Here is a 15,547-nt window from a genome sequence, read left to right as displayed (position 1 = left end):
AAACAGCTACACCACGAGTGCTGACAGACTGTGTGCAGGAGGAAACTGACACAGATGGTTATGTAACCTTCTCTAGTCTCACAGCCGGTAGCGGCGGGCATGAAATTCAAACCCAGGCATTTGCACTGCAGAATCTGTAGTACACAACTGCCTTTTGAGGCTCTTGAAAATGTTTCGAACACCCTCTCTACATTTTGATAGTTTTTCACGTGATGAGCCTCAAGCCACATCTCCGAGATTCCCTTGCAGCTGGAATGCAGAGGTATGTAAACAAGTTTCACCCACCAGATGCCCCTAGATTTAACAAATAATACCGGAAGACATCCAGCCAAGTTTTTTATTACATTTTTTTTAACTGATCCTTTTAAAGTGTGAAATGCAGTATTTCTTAGTATATTTCCAAAGCTGTGTGACCATCACCACTATTTAATTCCTGAATATTTTCATCACCCTCCAAAGAAACCCCAAACCCACGAGCAATCACTGTCTAGCCTCCTTTTTCTCTGGCCCCCAGCAACACTAATTTCTTTTCTGTCTTCATAGGTTTCCCTATTCCAGGCATGTCATATAAACCAGATAATATGCAGACTTTTGTGTCTGGCTTCTTTCACTTTAGTGTAACATTTTTAAGGTTCGTTAATGTTGTAGCACGAAGCAGCACTTCATTCCTTTTTATGGCTGATAACATTGCATCCTATGGGTGTAGCGCATTTTGTTTTCCCTACATCCATTAATGGACATTTTGGTTGTTTCTATGGCTTGGTTATTAAGAATAATGCTACAGTGCACATCCATGTACAGCTTTTTTGTGTAAACACATGTTTTCAATTCTCTTGAGGAAGTTTGAATTTCAGATAAACAATGAATAATATTTTAATACCAGTATGGTTCAAATACTGCATAACACAAACTTACATTTAAAAACTATTTATGGTTTATCTAAACAGACTCACGAACATAGAAAACAAACTGTGGTTACCAAAGGGGAAATGGTAGGGAGGGATAAATTAGGTGTTTCGGATTAAAAGACAAACGTTACTATATATAAAATAGATAAACATCAAGAACTTACTTTATAGCACAGGGAACTATATTCAATTTCTTGCAATAACATACAATAGAAAAGAATCTGAAAAGAAAACATACGTATGTATACGTATAACTGAATCACTTTGCTGTACACCTGAAACTAACATTGTAAATCAACTACACGTCAATAAAATTTTTTAATGAAAAAAAAACTACCTTTGGTTTATGTAAAATCAAATTTAACCTGGAATTCTGTATGTTATCTGTCAACCTTACCCAGGTGAGGCTCAGATAAAGAAGTGAGAAATTTGAGGCAATGTCAATAGTAAATTCTATCAAATATTTAAGAGAGAAATAATACTAATTCTACACAGTGTCTATCAGAAAATGGAAGCAGAGGGAATACTTCCTGACTCATTTTATAAGGCCAGCAGCATTCAGACAAAGATACTACAAGCAAAGAAAACCATGGACCAATATCCCTCATAAGCGTAGATGCTAAAATCCTCAACAAAAATATTATCAAATTAAATGCAAAAATACATTAAAAGGATAATAGACAATAACAAAATCCCAGATCCCCCAGACTCAGCCCTGTTCCCCCAACCAAGGAGGCCCTGGCAGCACCTTGCTAGAATTCAAGAATTTCCAGGATGCTTCATTCAAACACCTCCCTTTAGAGTTCAAATTTTGCCCTTAGATTAAGCTACAGAGAGCAACATAGTGATACTGGGTTATTTCGCTTTTTTTGTAGACTTTTTTTTTTCAGAATTACTATTTTAAGATACCCTACCATAAACAGTGGTGTGAAAAATCATAAATATATATATTTCAGGAGGAATATTATGAAGACATTTCATGTCTGTAGGAGACTCAAAATCACAGAAAACAATGCTTCTGCGGCACATGTAGTTTTCCTTTTCCTTTATCTTAGGGAGCATTCTCAATGCTGTAGCTGGTTGGATTTCTCACTTTCTTTTGACCATTGGAAATACTAGAGCGGAATTTGTGGCCCATCCCTAGCAAACATATAAAAACATGTGCCTAACGTTTTGTGCGCTAACCTTACCTCTGACTTTATTATCCTCCTATTCTCCCAAGAGTCTCTTGTTTTTATTTATAAATATATATGTGTGTGTACATGATGTTATTAAATTCAGAATTAATTCTACCTCTCTCAAATCTCAAGATAGTAACTACATTAGGGAAAAAAATAAGCATCTTTTGGATTAGCAAATTTACAAAAGCAGACAGCCAGGTAGTCATTCAGTGGTGAAAGGGAGAGGGGAGAGGGTAATTCAGTACAGATTTGGGGACACAGATGTGATCAAATCTCGATTCTTGTCAGGGGAAGGGTACGGCACGGCTCTTGAAATGAAGAGTTGGAAACTGTAATTGCAGGAGGGAGGGGCTGGCAATCACTGTTGAACAGTCAAGGGGTGGACTCTTTGTGGTCACAAAGCATCCAAGCCACTTTTCCTTTGCCACGAGAATTTCCCCATTGTAATTCCCTCGTCCTGATTGTAATTCCCTCTTCCTCAGGTTATTCTTATAGACTTCCTTGAAGCTAAGGTTCAGCTATGTGATACCTACTCAGTCCTATTCATGCAAACCTCTTATTTAGCAGTGAGGAAAATGAAGGTCAGGGACAGCAAAGAATGGAGCTATCAGCGAGGGTGGTGTTGGAAATATCCCATATTTAAGGCGCAGCCGTGGCAAAGTTCCTCACATCTCATCTGCATTCTTAATGGTGTGAACTCTAGTGTCTTCACCGGAGAAGCCCCTACAGTGTGGTTTGAGTCTTGTTCCTGACCACATCAGCTCTGCTACTGACCCTCTGAAATACCCAATATCCTTCAATATCCTTTTCAAAAGGACATTTCTGCTTAAACTAGCCAAAATGCATTCTATTGCTTTTACTAAGAACCCTGTCTAACTCAAAGTAAATATATATATACACACACAAATTATAGATGTATCTACAAATACATATACAGCCATCTTTATAACTAAATAGGTTTTTAAGGAAAAACCCTTGAGATTACAAGCATGACTAACTTCTCTGAAAATACGTTCCTCTCAGTTTTCAATTTGTCTTCCTTTTGGAAAGAGGAGCAACTCCCTGTTCTTAGATAGCTGACTTGTGAAACAATAAAGAAAATTTGAATGATGTTTGGATAAGAAGAAGAAGCATGGTTAAACTAAGAAGCTTATTATTTTTTTCAGTTTAGGCTATTTCTAGCAACATCCAGAAGGGCAAGGCCAGGACGGGGCTTCAACATCCTGCCCCTGCATGACATCTTGGCCATGGCTCCCCCCATCAGCTTCGGGTCAGGGACACAGGTCTGCTCCAGACATTGCTGGCTAAGCCTTTGTACTGGGGTGGGGTAGGGGAGGGAAAGTGAGAACTGAGATGGTTAAAACTGCCCTTGAAATCTTGAGATTATTCATGGAGAAAGAACCATTTTTGAGACAGGAAGGGGCAGGGCACAGCCATCCAAGGAATGATGCAACAGTTAACATCAAAATGGTGGAAGACTCAACCCCTAGGAGGCCTTGAGTCTCAAGATGGTAGGAGATTTGACTTCTAGCAGACCTTGAGATTCATTATATGCCCATTGTAATATATTAGCATGATAAACAACATGCCCACAGGTGCCATGACAGTCCCAAGGCTGGCCACAAAAGGCCAAAGAGTGGAAATGGCCAGCTTCCTGGGAGTCCCAGCCCCTTCCCCAGGGTAGTTAGACTGGTCCTGCCACTTATTACCACATGAAGTTACCAAGCCCATAAACACTGACAACAGGGTTCCCTCCTCATGGCTGCCTCTCTCTCTCCCTCCCTTTCAGAGATGCCCTGCACTCTTTCTGTGGAGTGTGTACCTACTTTTACTCTAATCTGAGCACCCAACCCCCACACCTTGTGGCCCATCCCTTGCCTTCTAAATAAATCTACCTTTTCTCAACTGTGCCTCGCTCTTGGATTCTTTCCTGCGCTAAGCCAAGGACCCACACTTGGCGGGGCACATCCCAGGTGCTCAGCCAAGGCCTGAGACATGGCCCCCTTCACGCCCCACATCCGTTTTTCCTGCATCATTTTGGCCTGGACCTGCATGAGTTCCACAAGCCTAACATGGAAGAAAGCGAGACAAGGAAAGACACCTAGTCATTGCCAAGGCGCCACTGGCCAGGAGAACGGCCAGAGAGGGTCCATTTGAGGCTCTGCCACCCTCTGCCATCCACAGCGCCCAGCCAAGCCCATCTTGGCACGGATGGCCGAGGCAACACAACCAAATGTGCCTGCTCCTTTCCAGCATTTACAGTTGTGCGGGGGTGAACGCTTTGCCCCCCTGCTCATGTGCCCTTACAGAGAGAGGAATTTCCACTCCACTATCGAGAAGGAAAATCAACTTCCTTCTGCCCCTTCACTTCCTCCTCCTCAAGGAAGGAGGAGGACTTACTTAATCAGTGAATTTGGTGATGAAACGGAGCACACCTGATTCAACTTCTTTCTCTTTTCTTCTGAGCGACCAGCCTCCAAAGGATGTGTCTGTCAGTCCTCCTCTATGTTATAAGTTACAGACGGGGCTTGCTCCTGTTGTAGAGACTTAATGTGGCATATCTATGCCAGCGACTTGGTGGATAAACTCTTTAGTAAAGGAAAGATGTTGGCAAGTCTCTTTTGCCACAAATCAAAGGCCATTTTTGTGTCTCCTGTGTCTTATTTCTTTATCCATTTGAACTTTGGCAGAGCCCAGTGCAATGACAGATGTGGGGAAGGGAGGAGCAATAATTATACCACCCTCAGCAATGGATCAGCTTGGCTGGCTTAATCTCTCTTAACCCATGCCGTTCAAACTAACTAATGAAAAAGAGGCCAGATGGCATACCATGCCATGCTAGGGTGTGTGGATGATAGGGGTATCTGATTACTTCTATACAGATGATGAGAAAGGAGTCTAGTGTTAACCTTCATGTGGGCAGAATTTCTAACTCTAGCCATGGAAATTGGCTTCCTGCGCATCACCAATCCGAAAGCAGTATGTGAAAACTACCAACCAACCACACTGAGAAGGTCTAGGAGCTGCGACTGATAAAGACACAACCAGGTAAGGCCATACTCATCATCAGGTGTGAGATAAAAGTGGATTTTGGTGTGATATAAATGTGGATTTTACAAAGATTTGGAAAGCCAGGGAAAGATGTACTTAGTGCATATGTTGGAAAACCAGAATGTTAAGCCTTTTCTGTCTCTATAAATAGAGTCAGTAGACAGAAGAAATTCATAAAATCTAATCTGTCTCCAATTAAGCCTGGAAACATTTTAAAAAAAGCTATTTCCACTCTTTGAATTTAAACTCTAGAAGATCACTTTCATTACAAGTTCATAATTATTAGTAAAAAACATGAAGAGGATGAATCTGGAGGCAGATTTGCTGCTTTTTTCTGGGGAAAAATAGCCAACTGCAAAAATGGAAGAAAGCCATAAATCTGAGCTAATTGGAAAAGTGGAAAACAAAACAATCGATCGCAATTTAGTCACTGGATTGAAGGCTATGATTACAATGTTTATTACTAACACTCTGTAAGGAGCCGCCTAAGAATTACCCAGTTGCACCCGCAGTAAAGCCCGGGGACTTTGTGGCAGGTGCCTGACTGCGGGGAGAGAGGAAGACCTCGAGTCAGCAAACCCTCTCCCTTCCATCAGGCGTCTGTGGTTCCACTGGTGCAGCCTGGGACATGGGTGCTCAGTTACTCACAAACACCAGGGAGAGGGGGTTTGATGGCGCCAAAGCAAAGCAGCTGTTTCTTCATTTACACCCTTCCCCCTGTAAGTTTGCATAGACATAATTTTCATCTCAAAAATGAATTTTGAAGAGAAGTGTATCTATTAAATATGGGTAATCCTTATACTACAGTTGTAAGGATTTGACAAAGGGTATTTCTTTTTGTTTCTCTCTTATAGATTGCATTTTCAAAGTCACTAGTTCCTAGAAGAAAGCTCACCTGAATAGCTACTTTGTTTAAATTTCCTATGGAAATGGCTTTGACCATTTAACTATTTGAAAAATAAGAGTATTATGCCATGGCAAGGAAAAACAAAACAGTAATTTTGTAAGAGGACCATTCTTTTTAACCAATGACCTAATTCAACTGGCCATAAGCCCCATAATTATCACTAATTAATAGAAATTGAACAAAGCAAGTTTCAACTTTTCATATTGGTAGAGAAAAATACATGATATGTAAGGAAAAAGGTAATTAATTATTTTCAGTGAGCTAGAAATTTTGGGAACGTGTGAGACTATGAAGTAAGACAAATACACCACTTTTTGGTCCCTTAACTATTAGTTTACAATTAGTGCTTTTTCTCTGGGTCTTTAACTTGGGTTAAGAATTATAAGTTCAGAGAGATGTTTGTTTTGAGGAGGCAATGTCTAATGGGTTCAGAGTATAATCCAGTCTGAGTGCAGGCTGGTTTAGAAAGTGCCTTGGTGGTGACAATGTTTTCCGCTGTGGCAGCAGAATTCCTTTATCTTTGTTGCTCACCGGATTTGTGTTAGAATGATACTTTTAAAATTCATTAGACCAGTAATAACGCTGGGGCATTTAACCTGATACCCAGCTGGTACAATGCATACCCATCGCTGTGCTAATAAAGGGCCTTTTCATTCTAGTCTCTTCCTGTTCAGCTGAAAGCCACTGTTAATGTTCTTCTTAGTCACACGTTTCCTAACTACACATTCCTTAGCCCATAATAATTGATGTTTCTGGCCAGAACCCTGGTTTAATGGTTTTTCAAATTCATAGCCACAGACTGGTCAAGTCAGATCAGGAAACAAAACCCAGTACCTATTGAAGGTATGTAATCTTCCAACAGCTTCACTCCTACTTCTGACTGAGTTCCTAGGACAGTGTCTGGCACACTGATACAAATATTTACAGACCATATGAACGGATAAAACAATGAATAAAACCACCAGCATGGCATGATTTCCGAATGGACAGCTGGATGGGACGACTCACACGTTTTACTTTTACTAGACTCTATTTTATGTTTCCAAAAAGAGCTTTCCTGAAAACTTGAATCTCCACCTAAAATTTTTAGTGCAGTGATTGGTGAATGCTGTCTGACCACATTTCTCTTGGTCTGAGCTTGTTAGCTTTTACTGGTCCTCTTGGAATAGATTTTATGTCTTTTTGGAAAAGAGTGAAGGGGAGATCTCTTTTGAACCTGTAAGCCCGCATGGGAGAGTTCCTCTGTTCTGGGGGCTGAGTCAGGGGCAGACACTCAATATGATCCTCATTTTAGATGTTCTGAAACCCAGCCAGGGCTGTCTTAACTAATTATGGGACTTTGAAAAGGTTAAGGAACTCAGCTGTGTACTTTTTCCATTCGTGCATTGCTGGAATGGAAACAAAAATAATCGAGACGCTTATGGAACATCTTTTTCCATCATTTCCTTTCCCCATTTAGTCAGTGGCTCTGTCTCTGATCATTGCTTCAGAGAAGGAATATGATAGCAGAAAGCAGAGGGAAAGGCACCTTTTCGAGCACTTGAGATTTAAAAGGGCAGAGAAAAACCATATGAGCAAATACAGCTAGTAAGAGCAGGGCTTCCCAGGCTGCAGGAGAAGCCTGTGTCGAAGGGACATGATAGGTAGGTGGGAAATGATTTTGGTGGATCTCGAAGAAAGGGAGGCCCTGCACCAGCTCCCCAGACTCAGCCAGGACTGGGGAGCAGTGGAGGGGATAAAGCTGGCCGGACCTCAACTAGGTTTGTAAGGTTTAAAAGAACTGATCAGTGTCTTCTCCCAGGTAGAGCCTCAGAAAGTAGGAAAACCCGAGAGAAGAACATCCGTAGGGAATCTCAGGGAGGCCCCATGTAGTACGAGCAGCAGTATGAGTCCCAAGGGCCCAGACTGGCCTAGAAGTAGCTTAGAGATGCACTCACCTTGCAGACAGGGAAATGAGAACACCAAGGTGAGTGGGTCATATGGGATGGTGGGTGTCTTAGCAGATGGTGCACGTGAACAGAAGACATTAAGGATCAGACAGACCCCCACCACCACCCCAGGGCCCCAACTCCAACGCTTGGTTCTACGGATGCCTTTGCAATTTAGGTAAAATTATAGAGGAAATTTTGGGAGGATCTTAGAATTGATTGAGATTTTTTTCTACCACCCTAGTAGAAAGTAGGAGTGAAAAAGAGATAATGTCCCACTGTAGAAAAATAATGCTCTGTTTCTTATATGCTTACATTTGTAGGCTAAGAATTAGGCCCACTACATTTAAGAAAATACTGAACACTCATCATGTAGGGTACCTGGCATCATTTTAAGTGCTTTAGACATATTTAATCATTCAGAAAAGAGCTTCTATGCTTTATAAATTTTGATTTGACTTTTACAGTGTCCTTATATGAGAACATGTGGAAGGAATATAGTGTATTTTTAACAAGAATAATTTCTGTTTTATTATTCAGAGCCTGCTCATTTAAATTTTTTTTTTTATTATGGATAATTTCAAACATAAACAAAAGGAGAGAGGACAGTATAAAGAATTTCCATGTACCTATCTCCCAACCTTAATAATTGCCAACCATGGGCCATCAACATTACATGTTTTTGAACCCAATCCCAGACATCATATCATTTTATCTATGTACAGTCAGGAGGTATCTCTAAAATACAAGGAATTGTTTCATCAAATACCCGGTGCTCAATTATCCCCAATTGTCTCATAGATTTTTTTTAAACATTTGTTTATTTAAGTCAAGATCCAAACAAGGTCTACACATTCATTGCATTTGGTTGCTCATCTCTTACGTCTCTTTTATTCCATAGATTTCCCTTTCCTCATATTTTTTTCTCGTATTTTATTTACTGGAAAATCCACGTCATCTGTCCTGTAGATTTTCCCCACGTCCTGGGTTTTGCTGACCTTCACCTGATCATTTAGCATGTTCCCCTGAGCACTGTTGATTCCCGCAGTTACTGCTAACCTGCAGTCTCATTTTGTCTCTCTGCTCTCGCCTTTCAGCTGTACATATACCCACAGTATAACAGAGCCCTGGCTAAGCACAGAAGCAGGAAACGACAGAAGTTTGTTAGGAGGAGGAAGTCATCTTTCTTTTCAATGGTTCTAAAGCTCTCACCTGTGAAATCTACATCCCAAGTTCTAGTGAATGAACTTGGTGTTCCGCCCCACGCTGCTGTCTGACCAGCCGTTTATTTACAGATGACTCACCACTTGTCTCAAAAATCTTCATTCAAACAAAGATGAACATTAACACACATGAAGCATTAATTTGTCTTGGCTTCTGTGTCCTACTCCCATGCTTCTAATTCCTCTTTGTTTACCAGACAATGCCTGGTGCTCTGGGACCCGCGATGTGCTAATCTGTTCCCCATTCACTGTGGGACTGAGGTCTTCCCTCGGGGACTAGGCTCTCATCTGAGCAGACAAAGTGAACGGCTGATTAATTTCTATTCAGGCCTCTGCAGAGAAGACAGACAGTGGGCTATCCCCTGGGAGAAGGTGGGCCTGATTCTAGACAGCTTTTGATATATCCACAGCTGAGAACTCCTGAAAACAAAGAGGGAGGGAGGGTGTTGTGCCGTATTCAGAGCAGGTAGCTGGAGTTTACTAACCAGATAAGCCATCCACAAGCTGACATATTGTAGCTCCTGTGTGTGAACGCTGAAAGGTGCCGTGATTGTTTTATTTTGACCTTTTGGGTGATACTAACATTGACTTATACCACTCATTTGGCCTCAAAACTCTTAAATGCTCTTGAAACCCTCTCCAAAATCTGTTATGTAAGCATGTATGGGTTAGTCAGCTAAATACATCCTTAAACTGACTTTGTTATAAATAATTCCCTTAAACTGACTTTGTTATAAATAACGCCCAGTTGCATGTACCTTCAGGTCTGTTTTATCTTTTGGGGAGAGGACAGTTATTTTTATTATATCTGAATTCCAGTTTCTAACCAATGAATCTGCAAACAGAAAAAAGCCTGGATAAAGACTCAGAACCATATTACTGGAGAAAGCACATTCTGTGTCTGAGGGTCAGCTTTTGAAGGAGACTACTGACGTACTCAGAAGTAGAAATCGGTGACTATTGCTGGGCCCACTACCCAGACAGGGACACCAGAGGGTCGTCACTCAGTCTAAACCCCTGCTTTATGATAATGAGCTTTGCTCTACACCTGGGAATCAGCGTGGCCCCCATGCCTTCAGAGACTGGAGGGAAAAGGAACATAGGCAGCTTGCAGGAAGGGGCATAATAAGACAACTTTATAGACTTGGCAGTTCCCAAAACGCTCTCTGTCTTACATTTTCTCATTTTAACTTCATGACAACTTGTGGAATGTGACATTATGCCCTTTTTAAAAGAACTAAATGAGGTAAAGGGAGATTAAATGACTTGTCCAAAATCACGTGGTCAGTAAGATTTGAAAATAGGTCTTTGGATCCGCCCGGCACACCCCCCTAACCCCCACCACAGAGCCTACCTGCCTTAGAGTATCAGTCTTCCCTCCCCCCGCCTTCCCGTCAGGCACGGGGTTGCCTGCCCTGACCTCTGTGAGGACGCCCACCGAAAGTGGCTTTTCTTCCTTACTGCCTTCGATGCACTGCTTGGTGTCTATCCGCCAGCTCACAGGGCATCCTTGCGCTGATTGCTTCCCCTCACTGGGCTTCATTTCTTAATCCTTAAGATTTCTTCCACTTAAATATTTTTTAAAATTAAACTTTAAAGCATAATGAAAATGATAGCCACCATTTCTTAAGCACTGTTTGGAATTAAGAACTGTACTGAATCTTCTACGTGCATGGTTGCTAACTCAATACAAGCCCTGCAACATTAACTTTGTTTTATGGTAAGCCTCCGAGCCACAGAGAAGGTAGGCAGCGCCCCCAAAGTCCAGGCCCCCCATCATCTCTCTCCAGAACCACTGCAGGAGCCTCTTAACTGGTCTTCTTGCTTCTGCTTTGGCATCACCACTTCCATTTTCCACACAATATTCAGAGTAAGCTTGTTAAAAGTTGTATCATATCAGGTTGCTGCCTGATGGCTTTGCCTCCCACTTAGCTGACCAAAGCTCAAACTCCTCACCACTTCCCTCCTTCTCACTCTGTGGTGGTCAGAATAATGGCCCTCCAAAGATGTCCGTATTCTGATCTCTGGAACCTATGAAATTGTTACCCTACATGGCAGAAGAAACTGTACAAATGTGATTAAGTGAAGGAACCTGAGGTGGGCAGTGGTCTTTTGGGTGATTATCCTGGATATCTGAGTGGGCCCAATGTGGTCACAAGAGTCCTTATAAGGAAAAGAAGGAGGCAAATGAGGTGGTGGGGTAAGGGGCAGGCAGTGGCAATAGATTTGAAGATGCTGGAGTGCTGACTTTGGAGATGGAGGAAGGGGCCATGTGCCAAGGAATGCAGGCAGCCTCTGGAAGCTAGAAAAGGCAAGGAAACGAATTCCCACCAAATCCTATCCAGGGAGTGTCGCCCTGTTGGCACCCTGATTTGAGCCCCGTGAAACCCATGCTGGATTTCTGACCTCCAGAACTGCAAGGTAATAAATGTGTATTGTCTTAAGTCACTAAGTTTCTGGTAACTTGTTACAGCAGCAATAAGAAACTAATACTCTCTCACCTGCCTGCTGTGCCTCAAACCAGCCAGGCTGGTCCTGGCTTCAGGGCCTTTGCACTTGCTCCCTCTGCTCTCGGTGCTCTGCCCAGACTTTTTAGAATAACCACCCCACCTGAGGCATCCCACTTGCCTGTCACTCCCTGTTACATAGTTTATTTTCTTTATATTATTAACTCCATCTGAAGTTTCCTTGTTGGTTAATTTTTCTTTTAGCCTCACCCATCAGCAAGTATAAACACCACAAAAAAAGGGTCTTATTTTATCTTTTTCATAGCTATATCCCTGATGTCCAGGACATTGTCACATAGTGTCCCTCTGTCTCAGTGTAGGCAGACGGTAGGAAGGTTAGGAATGGAATTAGCAGAACACACACAGAAGTTCAGTTCAGTCTACTCTTAAACATGTTTAAGGTGGTCCTATGGCTAAGTCATCTCCTCTCACTCTGCAGATTTTTCAAGAACCTTGCCAGATTTGGAAATGAGGGAGAAGTGAAATACATTCAAGAAGAACTTTACCATGTCTTTTTCCTCATCATTGGCACTTTGTTAGTCACCATGGAAGACTTCAGAAGCAGAAGAGAATGGATCCCTTTCAAAGGTCCCTGTTGACAATCATACTCTAACTCCTTTACTACATCTAGGACATCTTTATTGTGTATACAGTAAACTCAACATGTATATTCTATTTTTATCATTAGAAAACCTGAATGTCCATTTAGCTAGCTCCTTTGCAAGAGGCCAGATCCAAAGAAGGACGTTCAAATGAGTCCTTGCAAATGGAGATATGCCCCTTTTTCTCCCTTATATGAGTATTAGCTGTAATATCAATATCATGCATTACATAGGTTCACATGTCTTCTGGAATTCTTCTAGGAAACATGGAAATAAGAGTTTTTTGGATGTCAACAAACCATCCTGGAATGTCTCGAAGGACCAGAAAATGTCAACAAGGAGCAGTGCTCGTTGGTTCTGAGGGCCTGGGCAGGAGCTGCAAAGGCAGTTCCCATTCCTGGCACATGGTGGCTGGGGGTGTGAGAATGAGAAGGGGGGAAGACCGCGGTGCACCAGGCTTCAGCGCTCTCGCTGCCAGCTTCCCTGGGGAAGGAACACTGTCTCTTTCTCAGTCTTTCCACCCAAAATTGCACGAATGAATCTCATTGATCTATTTGTCCCTTATCTAATTACTGTGGCCAGAGGGATGCAGTACTCTTGTTGGTCAAGACCAGGTCTCATGACCACCTTCAAAAATTTATGCATTGATTCAGAATCAATGCTACTTCAGTGGTTCAAGGAGAGCTGGGGAAGCGCTTTTCCAAGGAAATCAGGATGTTGTTAGGAATCAGAAGGAGGAATAGATACTGGGCAGGCAAAAGTACCATATGTCCTCTACCTTCCCCATTGCTAAAGATGGAGTTTCAGGCACCAAGACTCTTAGATAAGGAAGATATTTTTGAAGTGTTTTTTTTGGGGGTCCTTAGATAACACCATGTTGCCACCAGCCTACTTAAAAAAAACTAGAGAGCCATCTGGTCTGGGTTTGACTAGTCTAGCCATATTGCTTGCAGTTCTAGCTTTAAATCTCTTGGCTTGTAAGTTAGCAGCATTTAAATATGCTGAATTCTGAAAATGTTGGGATTATAAATAGTTCATCATATTTTATAAATGCGAACAGCAGTTCTGAGAACTTCAGTGTCTCAAAACCTCCAGCAGGGCTTTTTTGTGTGTGTGTGTTATTTTTTGTTTGTTTTGTATAGTTGAGGGAAAAAATGGCATTTTATTAACAACAATTATCTTTACTAAACAAATGAAATAGCAAATTTTCTGTGCAGATAAAACTTCAAATGCTTATTTTTGTTTCTTAAGGCTATTTTGGTTTGAATATTTTAGAACATGTCCATGTTTTTTATTTCCTATTCTAGGCTGCAAAAAGTGTGGTAAATTTAAAGCGTGCTAAATTTAAATATTTATTTCTTATGAATATGAAAAGTCAAAGGTGTTAATTGTCTTGCTCTGATTTGGATGTATTTTATGTGTTGCCAGTTTGCAGCATAAAAATTAGGTTTCTTGTGTCCTTTATTTTATAGGGCCTTTGCCTAATATTAATTCATGAAAATATTATTTTAGGATATTATTTTTAGTATTTATATTTTACAGATGATCAGACAAGGCATTGAAATTTATTTCACTGGCTCTTCTTTGGTTATAGAATAAACTGTAATCTAAATTATACAATGATCATGTCTTCTAGGATTTGTCTGCCACACTTTTCCAGGTTCCCATCCCACCTTAGGAACTTTATTAGGGGTATCTGTTGTTTTCATTGATCTTGCATCCCTTTATCTTTGGTAAGAGGATCTGCTCCTCCTTTACTCCATGTGGTTCTGGCGGGACCGCCAATCATGGTAACGCTGCTTCTGGCAGAGGATTTTAGTAGGTGAGCTAGGCTAAGCTATTTGACCACATTTCTCAGGACACAGTGATTGGTTCAAGGAGAGGGCACATCACCTAAGCTGAAACAAAGTCTCTTCCCAGAATTTTCTGGAATAGATACCATTCTCATCTCTCTTTGGTGAAAAGCAATAGAAAGTAACCCAAGAGCTACCTGCATCCATGTTCCCTGCCTCATGGAGAAATCTTGCCCTCAGTAAGGTGGAATGAGGCCAAACATAACGAAGGAGGCAAAAGTAAGAGAAAGAGAGAGAGAGCAAATATTTTTTTATAGGACCCCTGTCTATAGAAACAATTTGATCCAAAAATGTATTACAAAATTCTTGGGCCCATACAAGGTATAGTGTTTATTGCAAAAGATTTAGAACACTGGGCAGAGAAGTGGCATTTTCGTATTTCTTTATTTTCCAAACAGTTTACATGAAGAGTCTTCATAATATCCAGGCACCATCTCTTCTGCTCAGGAATCACCTCTTCAACTTCATTGTCAAATGCACTGTTCCTCACTAATATCATAAACATTTGTAAAAAGGTAGCAATACTTACATTGTTCATAGTGCCACGGCTCTTTAGAATCTCATTTGTATTGAAAGGGTACAGATTTTCGTGCCCCTTCAAATTCTGTAATATTATTTATGTAATACTTGTTGCACCATTACTCATGGCATCATGCATGGGGCCACTCGTGAATACTGGCTTCCAATGATTCTCTCAGAGGTGGCGACTGTGTTTCATTGGTGATGACAAATGCAAGTCATCCAGAATATGCAGCAAAGGATCATTTGTTTTCTGTTCATATTAAAGTTGCTATTTGTAATTTTATAGCATTAACATAGAATAACACATCTTCCAACCACATTATTTATGGAATTCTTTAGGCTATAATCACTCCTTTCGTAGAATGTGATCTCTTTCCATATTGACCATATTCCTACCTTCCCTGTCCCTCCACCAACAGAGGGATAGCAATGGACCCATGAGAGAGAAGGTAATAGTGGCCCCATTTTTGCAAGGAATGTATGTCCCTTATGTAGCATGGTTTAAGACTGACTTACAAGAGCACAACATCACCATTTCAATTGGGAATAATAGGACCCAATCAAATGGCTCCAATGGCATTGCAGAGCAATGATCTCAAAAGCCTTCAGAGGAGAGGCATGGCCAACCCCTGATCCCTGCCTGACACGTGGTATGGAGTCTGAAGAGGAGGTGGGGTGACTGGCCTGGGTGCCAGTGGTGCAGGCACACAAGGTAAAGGATGCCTGCTACCACCACCACCCCACCGCCCTCCCTGCCGTAAGTGCTGTAGACAAAAAGCAACACTGTGGTTGAAACTTGTGTGGGCAACAGATGACACAGGGCCCCACACACGCAGCTCAAGTCCAGGAATCAGCAGTGGGTTGT

Source organism: Camelus ferus, chromosome 13 (assembly GCF_009834535.1).
Source record: "Camelus ferus isolate YT-003-E chromosome 13, BCGSAC_Cfer_1.0, whole genome shotgun sequence".
Classification (NCBI taxonomy): domain Eukaryota; kingdom Metazoa; phylum Chordata; class Mammalia; order Artiodactyla; family Camelidae; genus Camelus; species Camelus ferus.
Note: the sequence above shows the minus strand (reverse complement) of the source record.